Source organism: Lynx canadensis, chromosome B4, assembly GCF_007474595.2.
Source record: "Lynx canadensis isolate LIC74 chromosome B4, mLynCan4.pri.v2, whole genome shotgun sequence".
Classification (NCBI taxonomy): Eukaryota; Metazoa; Chordata; class Mammalia; order Carnivora; family Felidae; genus Lynx; species Lynx canadensis.
The window spans coordinates 37,488,003-37,504,774 of NC_044309.1; the positions used below are offsets into that span (position 1 = coordinate 37,488,003).

The 16,772-nt window shown below is 49.6% G+C and overlaps 1 protein-coding gene across 1 annotated transcript in view; it reads right to left on the bottom strand.

Moving 5' to 3' along the window:
• The window catches only part of IQSEC3 (IQ motif and Sec7 domain ArfGEF 3), a 108,372-nt gene that overhangs the window by 56,760 nt on the left and 34,840 nt on the right, over window positions 1–16,772 (bottom strand). The gene's annotated exons all lie outside the window — the stretch shown is intronic.

The window sequence follows — 16,772 nt, forward strand, 5'->3', positions numbered from 1 at the left end:
ATTTCAGGCAGCCTGGCACTTGGACAGGAATCATGTGAATGGTATTCATTCACTCCATGACCTGCATAGATTCTTGTAAGGAGAAGAGAGGGAGAGGAGGGGAGAGAGAGGCTGGTGATGTTAGCTATCTTGGGCTCATTATCCAGCTGTATGGAAACAGATTCCTTGAATGGCAGCCCACTAGCCTAGAGATACTTAGTGTGACTGATGACATAAAGGAGATGCTAGTCACAAGAATCTTTCCTGCGTTGGGACACCCACTTGAGAAGGGAAAAAGAATGTAGGTGGCACCAAAACAAGAGGGTTCTGAGAAGGCTTTGGTGGCACCCGTATGACATTAGACCAATAAAAATACAAGGACTCAGGCCATGAATGGGGGTTATTCCACACATGAGAAAAAGACAGGATTTGAGCATGGCAAATGAAAGTCTTTGAGAAATTGGGGGAATAGCAGTTGCTCAGAGGAATACTACATGTGCCCAAGACCAGAATGACCTGTGTGTTGGGACTGAACATCACATCAGAGAGTGTCACCTATGTGGGAAGCTGACTTGTGCTTGGAGGGATGATAGGGGCCCGGAGAGCATGGCATATATATGACTCCCCTGGAGTTCTAGTGACCACTCCATCCTATCATCGCTGCTATCAAAGCTGATTTCATAAAATGTAGATACTTTAATGTCAATACTTTGCTCAAAACCCATCAGTGACTTCCCAATACTCCTGAGATGAGGTCCACCAGCGTGGACTTAGAAGCACTTGTGATCTTACTACAACCTCCCCTTCCAGCCACATTTCCACCAAGTGATCCACCCACTCTGTGCACACTGAAATTCTCCCCAAATCTGCCAAGCCCTCTCAGACCACTATGTCTCTCAACAACCTTCTTCTGCCTTGAGATATCTTCTCTCCATGATCCTAATCTCCCACCCCCATTTTCTCTGCTTTGTCAACTCTTTCAGGACACACTCATTGCCCCTGGGAAGAATCAGTCCCACCCTCCAATGTGCTCTCATAATTCTTGGCACTCGCCTCTATTTCAGCAATGACCACTTTGTGTTCTAATTATTCATTGATGTGTCTCTCTCTGTTAGACTATGCCATGTACACCTTTTTATCACCAGTGCAATCACAGCGGGCTGGCTCATAATACATGTTTAATAAATGTTAAATGAAAAGATAGATGGCTGGACAGGTCGATGGATGGACATCATTTAATCTCTACTACTTTCCCAAGGGCAGAGGTACTGAGGTAGGGTCAGTGATGCACCACCCAGACTCTCCTTCAAGGACTGACTTGTTGCCCAGCTCTGGGAGACTGCCTTCTGCTGTCAGCCCCTTCAGCTCCTTCAGGGAGTGTCTCAAAGGCAGTGTCTCCTTGGCCCAAAGTCACGTCCTTCCCAGAGCTGTCGGAATCCAGTGACTGATTGAGGCAGGGATATAAAGGCTCAGCCATTGTTACTTAACATGGGGCAAGTTTGGTAGGTCATTCTCCCTCCAGAGCTCACCTGGGACTGGCTGAGGATTTTGTTGGACTTCTGTCACTTGGACTTTTTCTTTTGCCCCATGCTATGTTCCTGCCCTCCTTTCCGTGTGTGTTGATCCCAAGCACATCCTCTAGGAAACATTCAGCACCCTCAACTCAGAGTCTGCTTCCCAGAGAACCAAATCAGTGACATAACCAGCTTTTCTTTCTTCTTCCTTCTTCTCTAGACAGCAAAGATTACCTGGGTCTGCCTGCCCACACACCTGTAGAACCTTTCCTGTTTCCCAACACCTTTGAAACACCTTGAAAGAACTCTGGGCTCTCTTTCCAGAAAAATGCACATGATTTCATACATGCCAAATTTTACCTTCACATTCTGAGGCCTTAGAGACTCCATAGACCCAGGCTAAAAACACTATTCTGGAGAGATGATCACAGATTATCTGCCATACGCTGAAGACTGTGCCAAGGGCCATAGGCAGCTCTGGTCGTACAAAGTATTTGGCTACCACCCACCTGAGAGTTTTCAGACACTGTTTACTGTTATCCTAGCACCGACGGCATCCTTGTTCACAAGTAAGAGAGCTTGAGTGGAGTGAGGCCCCTGGTTCTGCAACTTGTTCGTTAGCTGACTTGGGCAAGATACCTAACTTTTCTGTACCTCAGTTTGCTCATTTGCAAAGTGGGGATGTGAATATCTCCTTTCAAAGAGAGTGAGAAAGGTAAAATTAATTCATAGATAGGCTGGTATGCTGGCCACAATGGGAAATACGGCCTCTTTTTTTTTAAGTTTATTTATTTATTGGGGGGGGGGGGAAGTGCACCCATGAGTGGGGGAGGGGTAGAGAGAGAGAGGGAGAGAGAATCCCAAGCAGGCTCTGTGCTGTCAGCACACAGCCGGATTCAGGGCTCAGTCTCAGCAACCATGAGATCGTGACTTGAGCCAAAATTAAGAATTGGATGCTTAGCTGACTGAGCCACCCAAGTGTCCTGGAAATACAGCCTTTCTATGCACCTGGCAGGACCCTGTGCTCACACAGCCTCTGCCAGGGAGCTGACTCAGGTCAGTGAGTGTCCTCCCTGGGCTCCCAGGCAAGGCCATGTCGCCCCCTGCCAGGAGCTGGAAGGATGGAGGTAACTGGAGAACTGTGCAAGAGCCAGGAGAGGGCACTTAGGTCCATGCTGCCCTACTGGAGGCTGGCTTGAGTGATGGCCTTTGGCATGAAGGTGGAGAAAGGAATGAGGAGGCACCTAGAGACCCACCTCCTGAGGGGCTTGTTGGTGTTGGTGCTGGTGGGTGGCCGCGGGAGGCTGTTTTCCCATCTGCGCAAGACTAAAGCAGTGATTACTAGAGACCTTGCCAGGAGGGTTTAGGGGGGCTAAAGGATTCCTCATGTGGGAAGAACCTCCAGAAGTCCTGACCAATTGCACTACATTAGCCCAAACTCTGCCAGCCTTTCTTTTTTTTTTTCAAGCTTATTTTTGAGAGAGAGAGAGAAAGAGAGAGAGTGAGTGGGGGAGGGGAGGGGCAGAGAGAGGGAGACAGAGAATCTGAAGCAGGGTCCAGGCTCTGAGCTGTCAGTGCAGAGCCCAATGCGGAGCTTGAACCCACAACCTGGCGAGATCATGACCTGAGCCAAAGTCAGATGCTTAACCAACTGATCCACCCAGGTGCCCCTGCCTGCCTTTCTTAAAGTGCTTTTGGGACAAAGAAACTAGGAATTTTGCAGAAAAAAGCTAACAACATGGCTCGCATCTGAAGACTTTTCAGCCTTTACTAAAACACTTCCTTATCTCCCATGTCTGAATCAATAAGGTGATCGTAGATGGTCAGAATAAAGGCACCAAGCAAGGAAAGCCAAGCATCCTCTGGGTCCCAGATAGTACTGGGGAAATCTGAGGTGAACAGAGGGCCAGTGCTGGAAACAGACTCGCTCTGTACTCATTCTAAGGACAGGCTAGAAAATGCTACTCCAGGTGGTGGAAGGAACACTGGGCTGTGAGTCAAGGTCCAATTTGGCTTCTGCCCGCAGCATTTGGTATAACCTTGGGCATGCCACTTCTCTCTGGACCTCTGTCTCCTCATCATGAAATGGACAGTCTCTGCAAAATGCTTTGACATCTGGAAGGAAGGAGAGGCTCAGCTTTCTCCATTTTTCCTTTCCTCTCCATGGGCCCTAGGCCCACACTGCACCATCCCTGCCCAGTGGCTGGGCTCTGGCTCCTCTGCCCTCAACACCCAAGGACACAGCATAAGCCTCCCTTTACTTCCCTTACGTCATTTAATCCATGGCAGCACCTGCCCCAGCCCATGGCTCCTTGACCTCCATTATCCAAGCTGGAAGCCAGGTCTCAGAATAGAAACCCCTGGAGGAGGGCAGCTGTGGCTTTCTGGGTTCATCCACTTGCAGAAACTGCCCTGGATTCATTGACTGTGACAGATGCTTCTCCTTCCCCTCTCCCAAGGGCCCTGAGAGAGTAAGTGATGCTCTCTCTTGTCAGCTCCTTGGAGACTCTGGGCTTTGGTCTCATAGCTGTTCCAAAAAAGTGCTGGCTGGTTTGCTTTGTCTGTAGGGGTTTCCTGTCAAAGGAACCACAGTCCTCTGGACTTGTGCCTTCCCCATATCCAGGCCCACAGTACCGTGGTGCTCACTCAAGGATGGTCACAGAAGCAGCCCAGGCAGACTGTCCCCAGATGTCCAGTGTGGGCATCAGCCTCCCCTACTCAGCCCACCCCACAAGGGAACAGCAGCACCTGGGCACATCAGAACCTGCTGTCCTCCAGGGAAATCTCATCTAGAAGTTTCCTCTGGACACCTCCCTCACAGGCTCCTAAACTGGCCACACTGATTAATGCCATCTTCTTGCCACTGGAATCCTAATATTTTGAGCATTTTATTTTCTCACAAATAGGCATAGATCTGGTAACAAAATCAGGCTCTAAGGACATCCTACCCGCTTTCTGCCCCTTCCCTGACACACAGCACACAATTTCACAAATGCATGTTTCTCTAAGCCCAGACACAGAACTCACTGTACCCCTAAATGCACCTCAGATTTCTTCACCGTTTATGTCTGCTTGTGTTATCGTCCCTAAGAGATCGTCCCATGCCTGACATCCTCGTGGCACCCAACCCTGCAAGGAAGCTCCAGAAACACTGCCTTTAAAACCATCTCTGGACACACAGCCTAAAGTCGTCACACAGCCAGTGCAGGGAACACTTCGTATTTACAGCCTAGTGAAACTCTGGATTTTATTTAATTTTTTCTCTTATTATGAGCCATTTTACATATGGAAATATGAGTAACATATATAAAGTGTAAAGAAAAATCTTCACTTGTACCCAGCTCAAGAAATGGCACATTAGAAGACTTTGACACCTCACATATTCCTTCTCCTCTTCTCAAAGGAATCTTTGTCCTGAATTTGTGTTTATTATTTCCTGCTTTTCCTTGGGGGCAAATGTCCTCCTTGTCCTTACGTAAGTGGCGGTGGCTGCTTTTGCAGCAGCACCAAGCCTGCATAGCGTGCTCACGGGGCAGGTCCGGGAACACTCGAGATCTTGCAGACCCCACACAGGTCAGGAGGCCCCTCTCCAAGGGCAATGGCCTGCAACTCCATGCTGGCAGGACAGAAAAGATGGCAGGGATCTGGCCGCAGCTGAGCTGCACCCATTGTCTCAGCAAGGAAGACTTTTAGGAAAGAAAATGGACTCATTCTTTAAGGACCTATTCCCCCGCCCCCCCACCACCACCATGGTCTGGGTATGTTACCATGGGCCACGGTGACTCTCAGGAGCCACATAAGTGATGCTGGGAGAGGTGTACTCAAGAAAGACATCAGCCCATGAGCCAGCTGGGAGCCAGGTCCAGGGTGTGAGTGCTTTGGGGTCCCTGAGAGGAGGGAACACAGGAGGCCACAGGCAATGTTGGCCAGTGCACAGATGGGGACAGCGCTGCAGCAGGTAGGACTCCACGCCAGACAGCCTGGCTTTGCACGCTGGCTCTGCCGTCGACTTGCTGTGTGACCTTGGGCAAGTTGCTTAACCTTGTGCCTCGCTTTCTTCTCTATGGGAGAATTAAGGTGTGTAAAATGCTCAGTAAGCCCTATATAATGAACAACTATCTTTTTCCTTTTTAGGATTTCCAACATGCTATTCTGTTCAAACAAGAAAACAAAAAAGCAAAAACCTCATTCCGTTTCCGAATATGAAAAGGTAGGAAGGAAGTGACTTCAGAATAAAGAACAGTCCTTAACTTGAACTATCTTTCTCTCACGTTCTTGTGAGAGAGTTCTTTAAATGGAAAAGTAGTGCTCTTTTCTGCACAGCATAATTTCTGAAGCTCTGAGTTACAGAGGATGCCAAGAGAAGCCTGCCAGGAGGTATAAGGGCTGGGAGGCAGCAGGATATAACGAGTGGGAGATGAAGAACCAGACTGACCATGGTTTAAAATCTAACAACTCACTTGCTGTGTGGTCTTGGCTAGTTCCCTAACTTTTCGGAGCCTGTTTCCTCTTCTGTTGGGAGAGTTGACAAAACAATGTCCATAAAGCTTCTGGGACCTACTGATCCCCTGTAAATGTAGGTTTCCTTCCTTCATCTGGGCATGTCGCACTTCCTCACCTTCTGGCTCAAGAGCGATGACTCCCTGGAGAGCAAAGACCTCATCTAATCCTTCTTGGGTCCCTCTGAGGGATGGTGATGATCGCAACACACACAGTGCATCCCAGAGGCTGGGCCATGCCCAGCTATTTTGTTTCCTCATGGCTATAAAGTCCCTTTATTCCATCCTCCTCCCGTCCCACTCAGATCGGCCCTACCTCACCCCAGCAGAGCAGATGTTTTTTTGGATCTTGAGCTATTTCCAGGGAAAGACATTCTCCCAGCTCCTCACAGACTCAACTTCACCACAAGCCAGGGAAAAGGTCTCCGATGGCCTACGGGTGTCTGTGGCAGTCAGGTGTGTGCTGACCCCAAACAGGAGTCTTGTGACACAAGAGATGGAAATGGCAAATGCCCGGTAGTGTAGGACACTGCTCTGGCCATCCATCCAGTTTCTACGGAACAAGATTATTGACCTATTTCCTTTCAGTCACCTTCATTATCTTTTGCTTTCCGACTTGAAGTTCTTCCTAATGTCTAGCTTCAGTCATTCTTGCTACCGAAGAAACCTTCACAAGCTCACAAGTATCAGAATGGCTGTGCTATTTTCTACATGTCTGCGGGTTTCACACGTCTCTCCAAACGTGTTTAGGATGAAGGGACAATGCATAGCACACTGGCTTTGGGAAGAAGCCTCAGAGATCCCAGCTTGGGGAACCACCCACCCCTCCAGGCAGGGCAGGGGCCAGTGCCAGGCCATAAACCTTTCCCTGAAAGGGTTCGACCGTTTCCTCCTTTTTAAATAAAAAAATTTTTAATCTTTATTTATTTTTGAAAGAGAGAGTATTGATCAGGGGAGGAGCAGCGAGACAGGGAGACACAGAATCTGAAGCAGGTTCCAGGCCCTGAGCTGTCAGCACAGAGCTCGACGCGGGGCTCGAACTCACCAACCATGAGATCATGACCTGAGCTGAAGTTGTACACTCAACTGACTGAGCCACCCAGGTGCTCCCATTTCCTCCTCTTAAGAGAACAGACAAACTGTCAGCTGGCAAGAATTTTCTGATAAAATGCCTCTGCTCTTAATCTCATCCTAGCCTGCACTGTGACAGCCTGGTGCTGGGTGAAATCATTTCCTCTCCTGCCCTGATGTCTAGAAAATCTCTCTGGGCCCGTTGGCCCTACTGGATTGGCATTCATCTGGGTCTCTAGCTTCTTTGATCTTTTCCCCAAATTGGTCCCTTAATTCTGAGAGTCTCTCTTTCATTCAGATATTGGGCTCTTTCCAGCAGCCTATGTCCCAGGCTAGGCTTGAATAGAAACATCTGAAAGATGCCTCCTTCTCCGTGCCCATCACCTGCCATCCAAAGGAGGGACTAGACCCTCTTTCTGAAGGGCATGTCTCAATGACTCTGAACATTCCAGGTAGTGTGTCCCCTCCTACTTGCCATACCAGGGGCTCTGCCATTAGACCCTCATCTCCTAAAGTAGTCAGCACATTCTTTCTAAACATTTCCTAGTCATACTTGAGTTTCTAGTCCCCTTCTCTGGGACTCCTGGATCTTGATTGATTTCTCCCTCTCTGCTCCTGAAAAATCCAGCTTTCAAATAGCACTTACTGAGTGGTTCCTATATGCCAAGCACCTTTCCAGGAATCATCTCATTTAACCACCTCAACCACTGTAAGAGGTAACTGCTCCTGTTATCCCCATTTTACAGGTAAGCAAATTGAGGATGAGAAGGTTTATGTAATTTAACCAAGGTAACAGAGTTTGTAAGTTGCCAAGCCAGGATTTAGACCTGGATTTGAGTTGCTCTGTCTGTGTTCTCAACCGCTCCACATTCTAGTACTTCCTTGAAGTCTTCCTGAATTTATCTTCGAGCCCAGGGTACTATTTTACTACCTTCCCACTTCTCAGATCTTCCTGTCCAACCTAGAAGGGCATCCACAAAACTCATCTGGCGCATCCCTCTGCACTTGGAGAAGAAAAGAGACTCTCATATTTTTAAGTTCGTTATTAATCAGTAATTGTGAGTATCCTGTTCACTGGTATCATTGCTCATTATGAATTAATAAATTCATAGTAATATACAAGTCTCTTATAATGCTGTTTCCGGTGAGCCAGGTCCCCTGAAATCCGAGGACCTCAGGGTCACCTAATTGCTTCTCCAAACCTGCCAACCTGCAGCCTAGACGTGGAACATGGGAACCACGCTGAGATCCTGCCAGTCTGTGTGGGTGGTGGAGCATAGCCGAGGCAGTGCATTCAAACAGTGACAGGCAGGAAGCAGGCTTTAATGCCCCCCGTTTGTTGCAGCCCCTCTCTTTATGCGGGCTTGTTTTGATCTCTGTCAGCTTCTTCCTTTGGAACCTGAACAAGTTGCTTCTTTCCCCTATTTCCCCAGCTGGAAAACGGACACAGTAATTCTTGCCCCTGTGGCCTTTAACAGGTTTGTGGTGAGGATCAGACGGGTGAATGGTTGGGAAGGAGTTTTACAACCCGGAGCACCCTGTACACATGTTAGTTAAGGTTATGACCAGCTTTCCACCGAAACTTCCTTCATTTTCCATCATTTCTGTCCTTGGAATGAAGGAAGCTGCATGCATGGCAGAAGGGAAGCGGGTATCGGGCTCTTTCCTGGAGCATCCCGGGGGACAAAGTCCAGCGCCCAGGCAGGCCCTTGGATGCGGAGAGTGGGGTGAGGACCAGGGAAAATGACAGAAGGTGGTTGTGAGAGCCTGGACGACTCAGAGCGAGGCGAAGCTTTCCTCCTTTTGAAAATTCCCTTTTGTGTTTTAACAATCAGTAGAATAGAGAAAGACAGAACCCGTGCACCAGCCCACTTGATGCTTCTTTCTTATGTGTGCTCGCACGAGTTTGGATGCTGCCGTTCCCATCTGCTTCTTGGGTCCACTGTCCCCCATGTTCCTGTCATGCCACTTGCCCTTTGTTTTGCTTTGTAAATGCTCCCGGGTGCTCCTGCTGCCTCGGCCCAAGGCAGAGTGTCTTCTTACAGAATCACTGCCACAGGGACCCTGGGCATTAGACGGTTCACCCCCTTATGTAGTAGCTGGGGAAACTGAGGCATTGAGCTGGTGGTAGAAAGCCCCAGCTCTTCAGGAAGCCTGAGTTCTAGACCCTGTTGGGCACGTCACCAGCTGGGAGAGCTTGGGCAAGGCACCTTCCTCTGGTCCTCAGTCTCCTATCTGTGTGATAGAGTGGTGTATCACTTGGGTCTCTTCCAGCCAGAAACCCTCCGGTTCAAAAGCAATAACTCCTGCTAGCTCTTCTGCCTGTCAGGGACAGCATCATATGCCAGTCTTCCTTCACAGACAGCTGTCTTTCCTGGTTTTTGTTTTTGTTTTCTTTTTGTGGTTTTTTAATCATCATACACACACATACACACACACACAAAATCTCTAAGAATCTCCTTCCTTAAGCTGTTCCAAGGCCTCTGTCAAAGGCAGTAGAATCGTTAAGAATGCCTGGTCTGATTAAACCACTTGCTGCAGACTATGATGATCTCCTCTCTTTTGGTTTGATGAAACAGATTTAAAGCCTTTTTGTCATATATCAGAAACACTCACTGAAATTATAAATTATTGTCATGGTCATGTTATTGGTTGAAAGACAAATGAATGGGTGAAGATGACTTTTCAGAGGAGAAAACAAACCCAAACCAAAAAGGCCTAAGAGTGAGGTTAGAAAAATCTCTAGGCTTGGGGCGCCTTGGTGGCTCAGTCGGTTGGGTGGCTGACTACAGCTCAGGTTATGATCTCTGCGTCGGGCTCTGTCCTGAGCGCTCAGAGCCTGAAGCCTGATTCCGATTCTGTGTCTCCCTCTCTCTCTGCCCCTTCCCTGTTTTCTCTCAGTCTCTCTCTCTCTCTCTCTCAAAAATAATAAACAATAAAAAAAATTAAAAAAAATAAAAATCTCTAGGCTTGCAAAAAGAGGTTACTCTTTCTGGGAATGAAAAAAAAAAAAAGGAATACCCAAAAGACTCAAACAAGAAGTTTCTGGGAAATGAAAAAAAGAATCTCTTTCCCTAAATTGGACAAAACTGTGCATTAATGAACACCAGCGGGACAGAGATAGTTAGATGTTCCTTGTGGTGGCTTTCATTCTGTTGTTCTGGGAGTAGTATACTTAGTTATGTTTATTTCTTTAAATAATAAAGCCTGAAGCTTTTTCTCCCCCTGAAAATGTTCTCCCAGTTATTCCTGTCTTCAGCTTGGTTGCTCTGATGTGTTTACCTCCAGGTGCCTAGAGTCCTCAAAGCCTCATTTGTAGGGTGGAGGGCCAGCCTTCACCGTCGCTGACCCACAAACCAGGCTTTCTTTGAGGAGCCCCCTCTAAGCAGCCCCCTTCCTGTGGCAGGAGAAGTAAGAGCCTGCTGTTCACTCCCCCACCATGCTTTCACTTCCTGTGCTTGAGAACACCCCCCCTTCTTTGGTCACCTGACTCTGGTGGCAGCACCTGCAATAGATACTTGGTTCAAATCCTAGTTCAACCCTTTGCCCTTAGACAAGCCATTCATCAGCTCTGATCCTCACTCTGTCCTCGAACCTGGGACTGAAAGCAGTTCATGACCCTTTGGTGGGAATTAAGCTAATATCTGTCTAGCACGTAGCAAGGGCTCGCTAGCTGACAGCCAGTGTTCTCTTTCCCTCTCTCATGGGTAAGGGACACAAAATAGAAATACAGACTGAAGAGGAATTCTCTAATCATCTCTCAACACACTGCTGACAGAAAGCTGTCTGTCCTAACTCACAGCTCTTTGAAGGTGGGCCCAAGCCTGGCCTCATTCACATGACACAGCCTCAGCCCAGGCCTGTGGACAGGGAAGTTTGAAAATGCCCTTTGGTGACAACGGAGGTCTCATGAAGAGACTGGTCTTAGAGGATCACTGGGTGGGAAAAATACAAGAGGAAATCAGCCTGAGCAAATACTTGACTCCAAACACAAGTTTCACGTTGCAGCTGAGGAAAATTCACTGAACAGAAAGCCAAAAACCATGACAAGACAAAGCTTTCCTAAAACTCTCTGGAACTGGGGGTATGGGTGTGGGGGCCATCCCCTAGCAGGGTATCAAAGTATTCTGACATCTATTTTGTCCTTTGTGCCTCCTGAGTCTGGCAGGGAAGACACAGATGGGACAAAAAGCATGGACATGAAGGGACAGGCCACATGGTTGGTCAGGGAACAGGTTTCTCTAGCTCCAGGACCAAATTCTTCTGCCATTGCCTGTGGTTATCCTCAGGTGTAAAGCCCAGCCGAGGCAGATTCTGCCATAACTACACAGAAATCCTCAGGACACTGGCGAGCAAACCTAACCTGCTCAGAAAGCCCAAATAAGAAGGAGCAGCCCCGCTCCTCCCCCTGCTGTTTGCCACTTGAGTCCAGGTTTGCTGTGTCCTGGGCCAGACTGATGTCCTCAATCCTCAGGAATCCCACCTGGGCCCCACAATCAGATGATCCATTCCAGGGCAGGTCATCATGGGAACTGTCAGAACACTGTGTTAGGTCACATGATCCCAACCCTTGCCAAGGCCTTTGGGAACTACCCGCGGGACGCTGAGGAGACCAGACAACTTCCCCTTGGCCTTGCCTGCTGCCCACTGCCTTCCCGTTGTGCCGAGGCAGAGACCCCAGAGCCTAGGGGCTGGGCAGCTTAGGTGGGCCGACCCTCCAGCCCCACTCAGGCCTAGAAGGGAAGCGTGTCTTCTCTGTGCTTCTCTAGGGAAGAGGGGACAGAGTTCCGCAGTCCCAGAATGAGCCCCTACCCTCTACACTGCAGGTGGGGCAGGATTCCCGGCAGCCTCGGAGCCAGAGCTGGGGATGTGACTGATGGAGCTGGCGCGTGATGCCGAGGCTCCCTAGCCCAGCTGTTTGAAGACTAAACTGTATCGATTGAGAATTTAATTGCTCCGTAATCGCTGAGTAAACACTGGCTGGTCCATTGATCATGCCCCAGGCCAGCTGGGAAGAGCCAAGAGGCGGGATAGAGGCGCCAGCGATGCGAACGAAGGGCTCTCCCAGACAGCATCCTTGGAAGGAAATCCCTTCCTCAAGGATATAGTAGGGAGTGCAGCCTCCAGCAGAGCTCACGGCCACCCACCGCCCAGTCTGCGGGCTGGTTAGCAGGTGCAGACCAGCGCCAGGAAAGGATGGGGGCTTCGGAGGGGCTGCTTAGGGCGGGAGGTTCTCTCTGGACACCATATACTAAGTGGGAAGTGCAGGCTACAAAATCTTTTTTTTTTTTTTATGGGGGGTAAATGTAAAATACAGTGCTTAGAAAAATAAAACCCTGGAAGGTTGCACCCTAATATATTGACAGTGGTTAATTCTATATAACTGAATTCAATTTTCTTCTTTATATTTCTGTATTTTCCACATTTCCAACAACTAGCAAGTATAACTTATAATCAGAGAAAATAGATGTTATTTAAGATCAAAAGAAATGCCTAGAAGGGTTTCTCCTGTGCTCTGGAAGAAAGAAAGAAAGAAAGAAAGAAAGAAAGAAAGAAAGAAAAAAAACCCTAGCAGCAGCTCTGTGGAAAGTGGTTGCATTTTGGAGTTAGACCTGAGTTCACCTTCCAGTTCCAGAACTGATTAGCAAGATCCCTCTGTCAAGACACGGGACTTCTCTCCATCTCAGATTCCTTATCTAAAACTTCGAATAACAGCTATCTCACAGAATTGAGATAAAATACTCAGAGTGCTTAGTGCAACATACCTGGCATGTTCAAGAAATATTAGTGTCTCTTCCATCCTGGAGGAAGGCTGGGCAGGTAGGACCGAATAACAGGGGTGAGTCATTGAGTTCACTGGGGCCCAGAGTACCTTCTTCCCCAGGGCTCCCCAGGGGAGGGAGTTGTTTTGTTTCCTCCCTATGCTTCCCCTAGCTGAGCCGCCACCCCACCCTTACAAGCCTCCTCTCATTACACTAATAGAAGGCAATCTTCCTCCACTCGGCCCCATTGCCACCCACAGAGACAAATGGGCTGCCATTCTGTTGGATGCTGCGTGGTGGCTGGCCAGTTCCAGGGTCATTGTCAGGGAGAGCGTGAGAGGGAGGAGAGGGATGGGACTGGAAGTAGGGCTGCAATTACTAGTCTATTCAGCTCCCTAGAATAAAGCCCTTGTCATTAGCTAGCAGCAGGAGGAGGTAGGGAAGGCAGAAGAAAGAGCCTGACACACACTTACTGCACCCGGCTCTGGGTTCCAGGCCGCCCCCCACCCAGCTCTCACCTGAGGGCCTAAGTGCCCTGGTAAGCACAGAGGTTTGCCTGGGCAGGGGGTGGGGGGGTGGGGTGTGTGTGTGTGAACCCAGGCCCATTCCCTGGTGGTCTCACCATCCCCTCAGAGGCCTCTGCCAGCCCCATAACTACTCCATTGCCCCCCAGTCCCTGATGCCACCCCTTGGCTCCTTTCTTACAGAAACCCAGCTTCCAGACTTGCTCAACTTTGGGTGTTCCCACCTCCTGGGGTATCACTCCCTGGCAGGCTCCACATCCCAAGGTAGAGTTTCTCCTGACCCCATCCCTCAAGGCTTCTCTTCAGGTGGCTGGGGCAGGTTGTCCTAAGCAACGCCCACCCCCCAACCCAGGGCTGGGGCTTATCTGTTTCTTGGGGAGGGGTGAGGGTTTCTCCTGGCCCCTTAGTCTCTCCTCTGGGCTGAGGGTTTGCCTCAGGCTGTGGCAGCTCCTCTCCACTGGTCTGACCAATGGGGCTGTGGGTGATCAGCTGCCGTGAGGCCCCCATGGGATTTGTCCAGAGTTCTTAAGAAAGGGATTCTTGCTAAGTCCCACAGCTTGGAGTGGGGCAGGAAGAGGACAGACCCCTCAAGTTGGGTTGATCTTGATCACCACTGGCTTCAGCTGGGGTGCAGAGGAAGAATGTCAGGGAGCCAGCTCTGAGGTCACACACCAAAGGTCCTAGTGACCCTGAGACCTGATCAATTGGTTTAGATTTCTTATTGGGGTCTCCTGTGCAAACCAATGGGCTTATCCCCAGAAGATTCAGAGGCTGATTGGGCTGGAGCCTGGCTGAGCTGGTGGGAAGCCAGACTGACAAGAGCCTAGCTTGTCTCAGAGCCCTGCAGCCCAGCCCAGGATCTCCCAGGGTGGCCCAGAGGGCTTTGTGACCCATCAACCCTGCGCTAGCCCTCAGCCCAATCTCTGACTTTGGCAGGTTCTCACAGAGAAATTCCTGGGGAGGTGTGGGCTATGCTCTGTGGAGGTGGGGCACCTGGTTAAAGGAAAGTGATAAGGGGGTGTAAAGGGGTCACAGATAGGGTTAGGAGCAAGGATGTGGGGGTCTAATGGGAGAAAACGTTCTTAGGATGCAATCCCCCCAGGAAGCCAGGAACAGACAGACTGACACATACATTGTTGGACTGTCAGAAAACATCCAGAGGGCCTCCTCCCAGAGAAGCCAAGAAACTGACATCAGAAATAGACAGACAGACAGAGAGGCAGAAATACACTCTAGGAAACTACAAATGAAACAGAACAACTTGGAATAATTGGGAACAGAAGCAGACAACAGCTGAAGGTCTGGACCAACTGGGCGTAAGTCTCCCTGTCCCACCCAGAGGGGAGGGCTGCAGGAGGGTAGTCCCTCCATAACCGAACATCCCCCTACCCTCCCTCCCAGAGCACCTCTGTCCCCCACCTTGGCACCTGCCTTTTCAAGGGAAAACTAAGATAATAGATTTCCTACCCTCCCACTCCAAATCTTGAGAAAGAGGCCTATTCCCTTGGCAGCCATGATGGGGGAGCACCCCTCCCCTGCCCCACATACACTTGTCACTGTCTCCCACATGGCACACCAGCCCCTCCCATCCCTTCCCACCAGGGTCCAGGGCCACAGGGCAGGTGGGCAGGCAGAGGGGTGTGGGCATGAGAAGGAATAAGAGGCCTGAGAAGTGAGAGAAAGGATGACCATGGAAAATCCAAGGAAGGATTCCTGTTGCCACACCCCTAGGACTGAGCTTGAGGGCACCCTGTCATCCATCTTCGCCGATGCCTTGTGCTTGGGTAGTAGCAATTAAATGCTTACTGAATGGAGCTGGATTGACGGGGTGGGAGGCAGACTAGACAGCCCTTCTCCCCGCCTGCCAAGGAGGAGATTTTTAGGAAGAAGACTCAGCTGTGTGTCTGAATAGTGACAGCCCATTGGAAGGAACCAGGACCCTCTGTCTCTTTCCTCGAAGATCATCCTGATGCCACTCCGCTCTCTGTCCTCTTTTCTCTTCTCTCCTGCCCTCACATTCTCCCATTTCTGTCTACTTCCAGTTTCCAGGTGAGCCATTTCCAATTTGGAAATTGGAAACTAGATGGGGAGATCCTTCAGAACTCAAGTGGCCTTACTTGTTCTTATGTCCCCGGGCACAGAACTTGACCCACAGACCACCCAGGGCATGGGCACAGTGCTCCATCCCTCTCTTTGCCTTCCATGATCCTACCTGGTCACCCTCGGAACAAGCACACCTCCCTCAGCCCTGGACTGAAGGATCCCAAAGTGCCACTTGCTTTGGCCTGACTCTGACACCTCAGAGTCCTGCCTACACCCCAGCCCTGACTTCCCTTTAAGGGAACATGAGTAGTGATGCCTTTCAGGGGTGATTTTGTGTCTTTGTGTCAATAGCTACCATCTCTGATGCCTACCTAGTGCTCTCCAAGGAATAAAGGAGGAAAGATCATGGAATCACTCAGTCTCAAACAAAGAAATGGTGAGCGGTAGGAGTGACATGCCTTCAGGGCAAGTCTGGGCGCTGGTACTTTCTGGCCACGTGATTATAGGCAGGGCCCTTGAGTGCTCTGAAACGTACTCTGCTCTCAAATAAGACAGGGACGAGAAAGCCTGGTCTAACCTCACTGAGCAGCTGAAAGACCCAATGAGATTATGCGTCAGTGTTACTTTCCTGACAGACCACCCTCTTGGGAAATTGAGGCCCAGGGGAGCTGAGCAACTTGCCCAAGTTCATCCCAACAACAGGAGACTGTAGATGAGGCCAAGTTCAGGCCAGAATCCAAGTATCTTGACTCCCAGTGACATAAGAAACAAGTAAAAAAAGAGAGAGAAATGTGCAGAACTAAGAAGAATTGGTGGAAAGAGAACAAAGCGTGACCAAGGCCCCGGGATATAGACACAGGAGAGGAATTTGATGTGGGCCAGAATGGGAGAGGTGAAGCAGAGAGACAGGTGAAGGTGGAAGACAGACAGAAGCACAGAAGTGCAAGGAGGAGGGGCCACAAAATGGGAGGTGGAGGGGAGAGGGTCCGCGTTCAGCTACTCAGAGTGACTCCTCATTTCTCCTACCCTAGCTGAGGAAATGATCTGCGTGGCGCAGAATTATTTACCTACGCTTATGTTCCAGGGGAGTCTAGAGCTTAAGAAACCCAAAGAACTCTCTGAGCACCTGTTCAGGCGGCTGTTAGGTGTTAGTCCCACATTGTAAGACGTCTGCAGCAAACAGCTGTGGAGGAGAGGGGCCACATTGTGGGAAGCAGGCGGTGCCCGCAGCCTTGCAGCGTTTCTGTATCCATTCAGCACTTTGTTACTCACCGCCCTTCCCGTGCAGGCTTTGCAAACGTGATGATAATTCCGCACAGAAACTTAGAGGTGGAGGTACTCCACGTTAAAAGGAAAAGTTTATAGTACACGTAAAAGCTA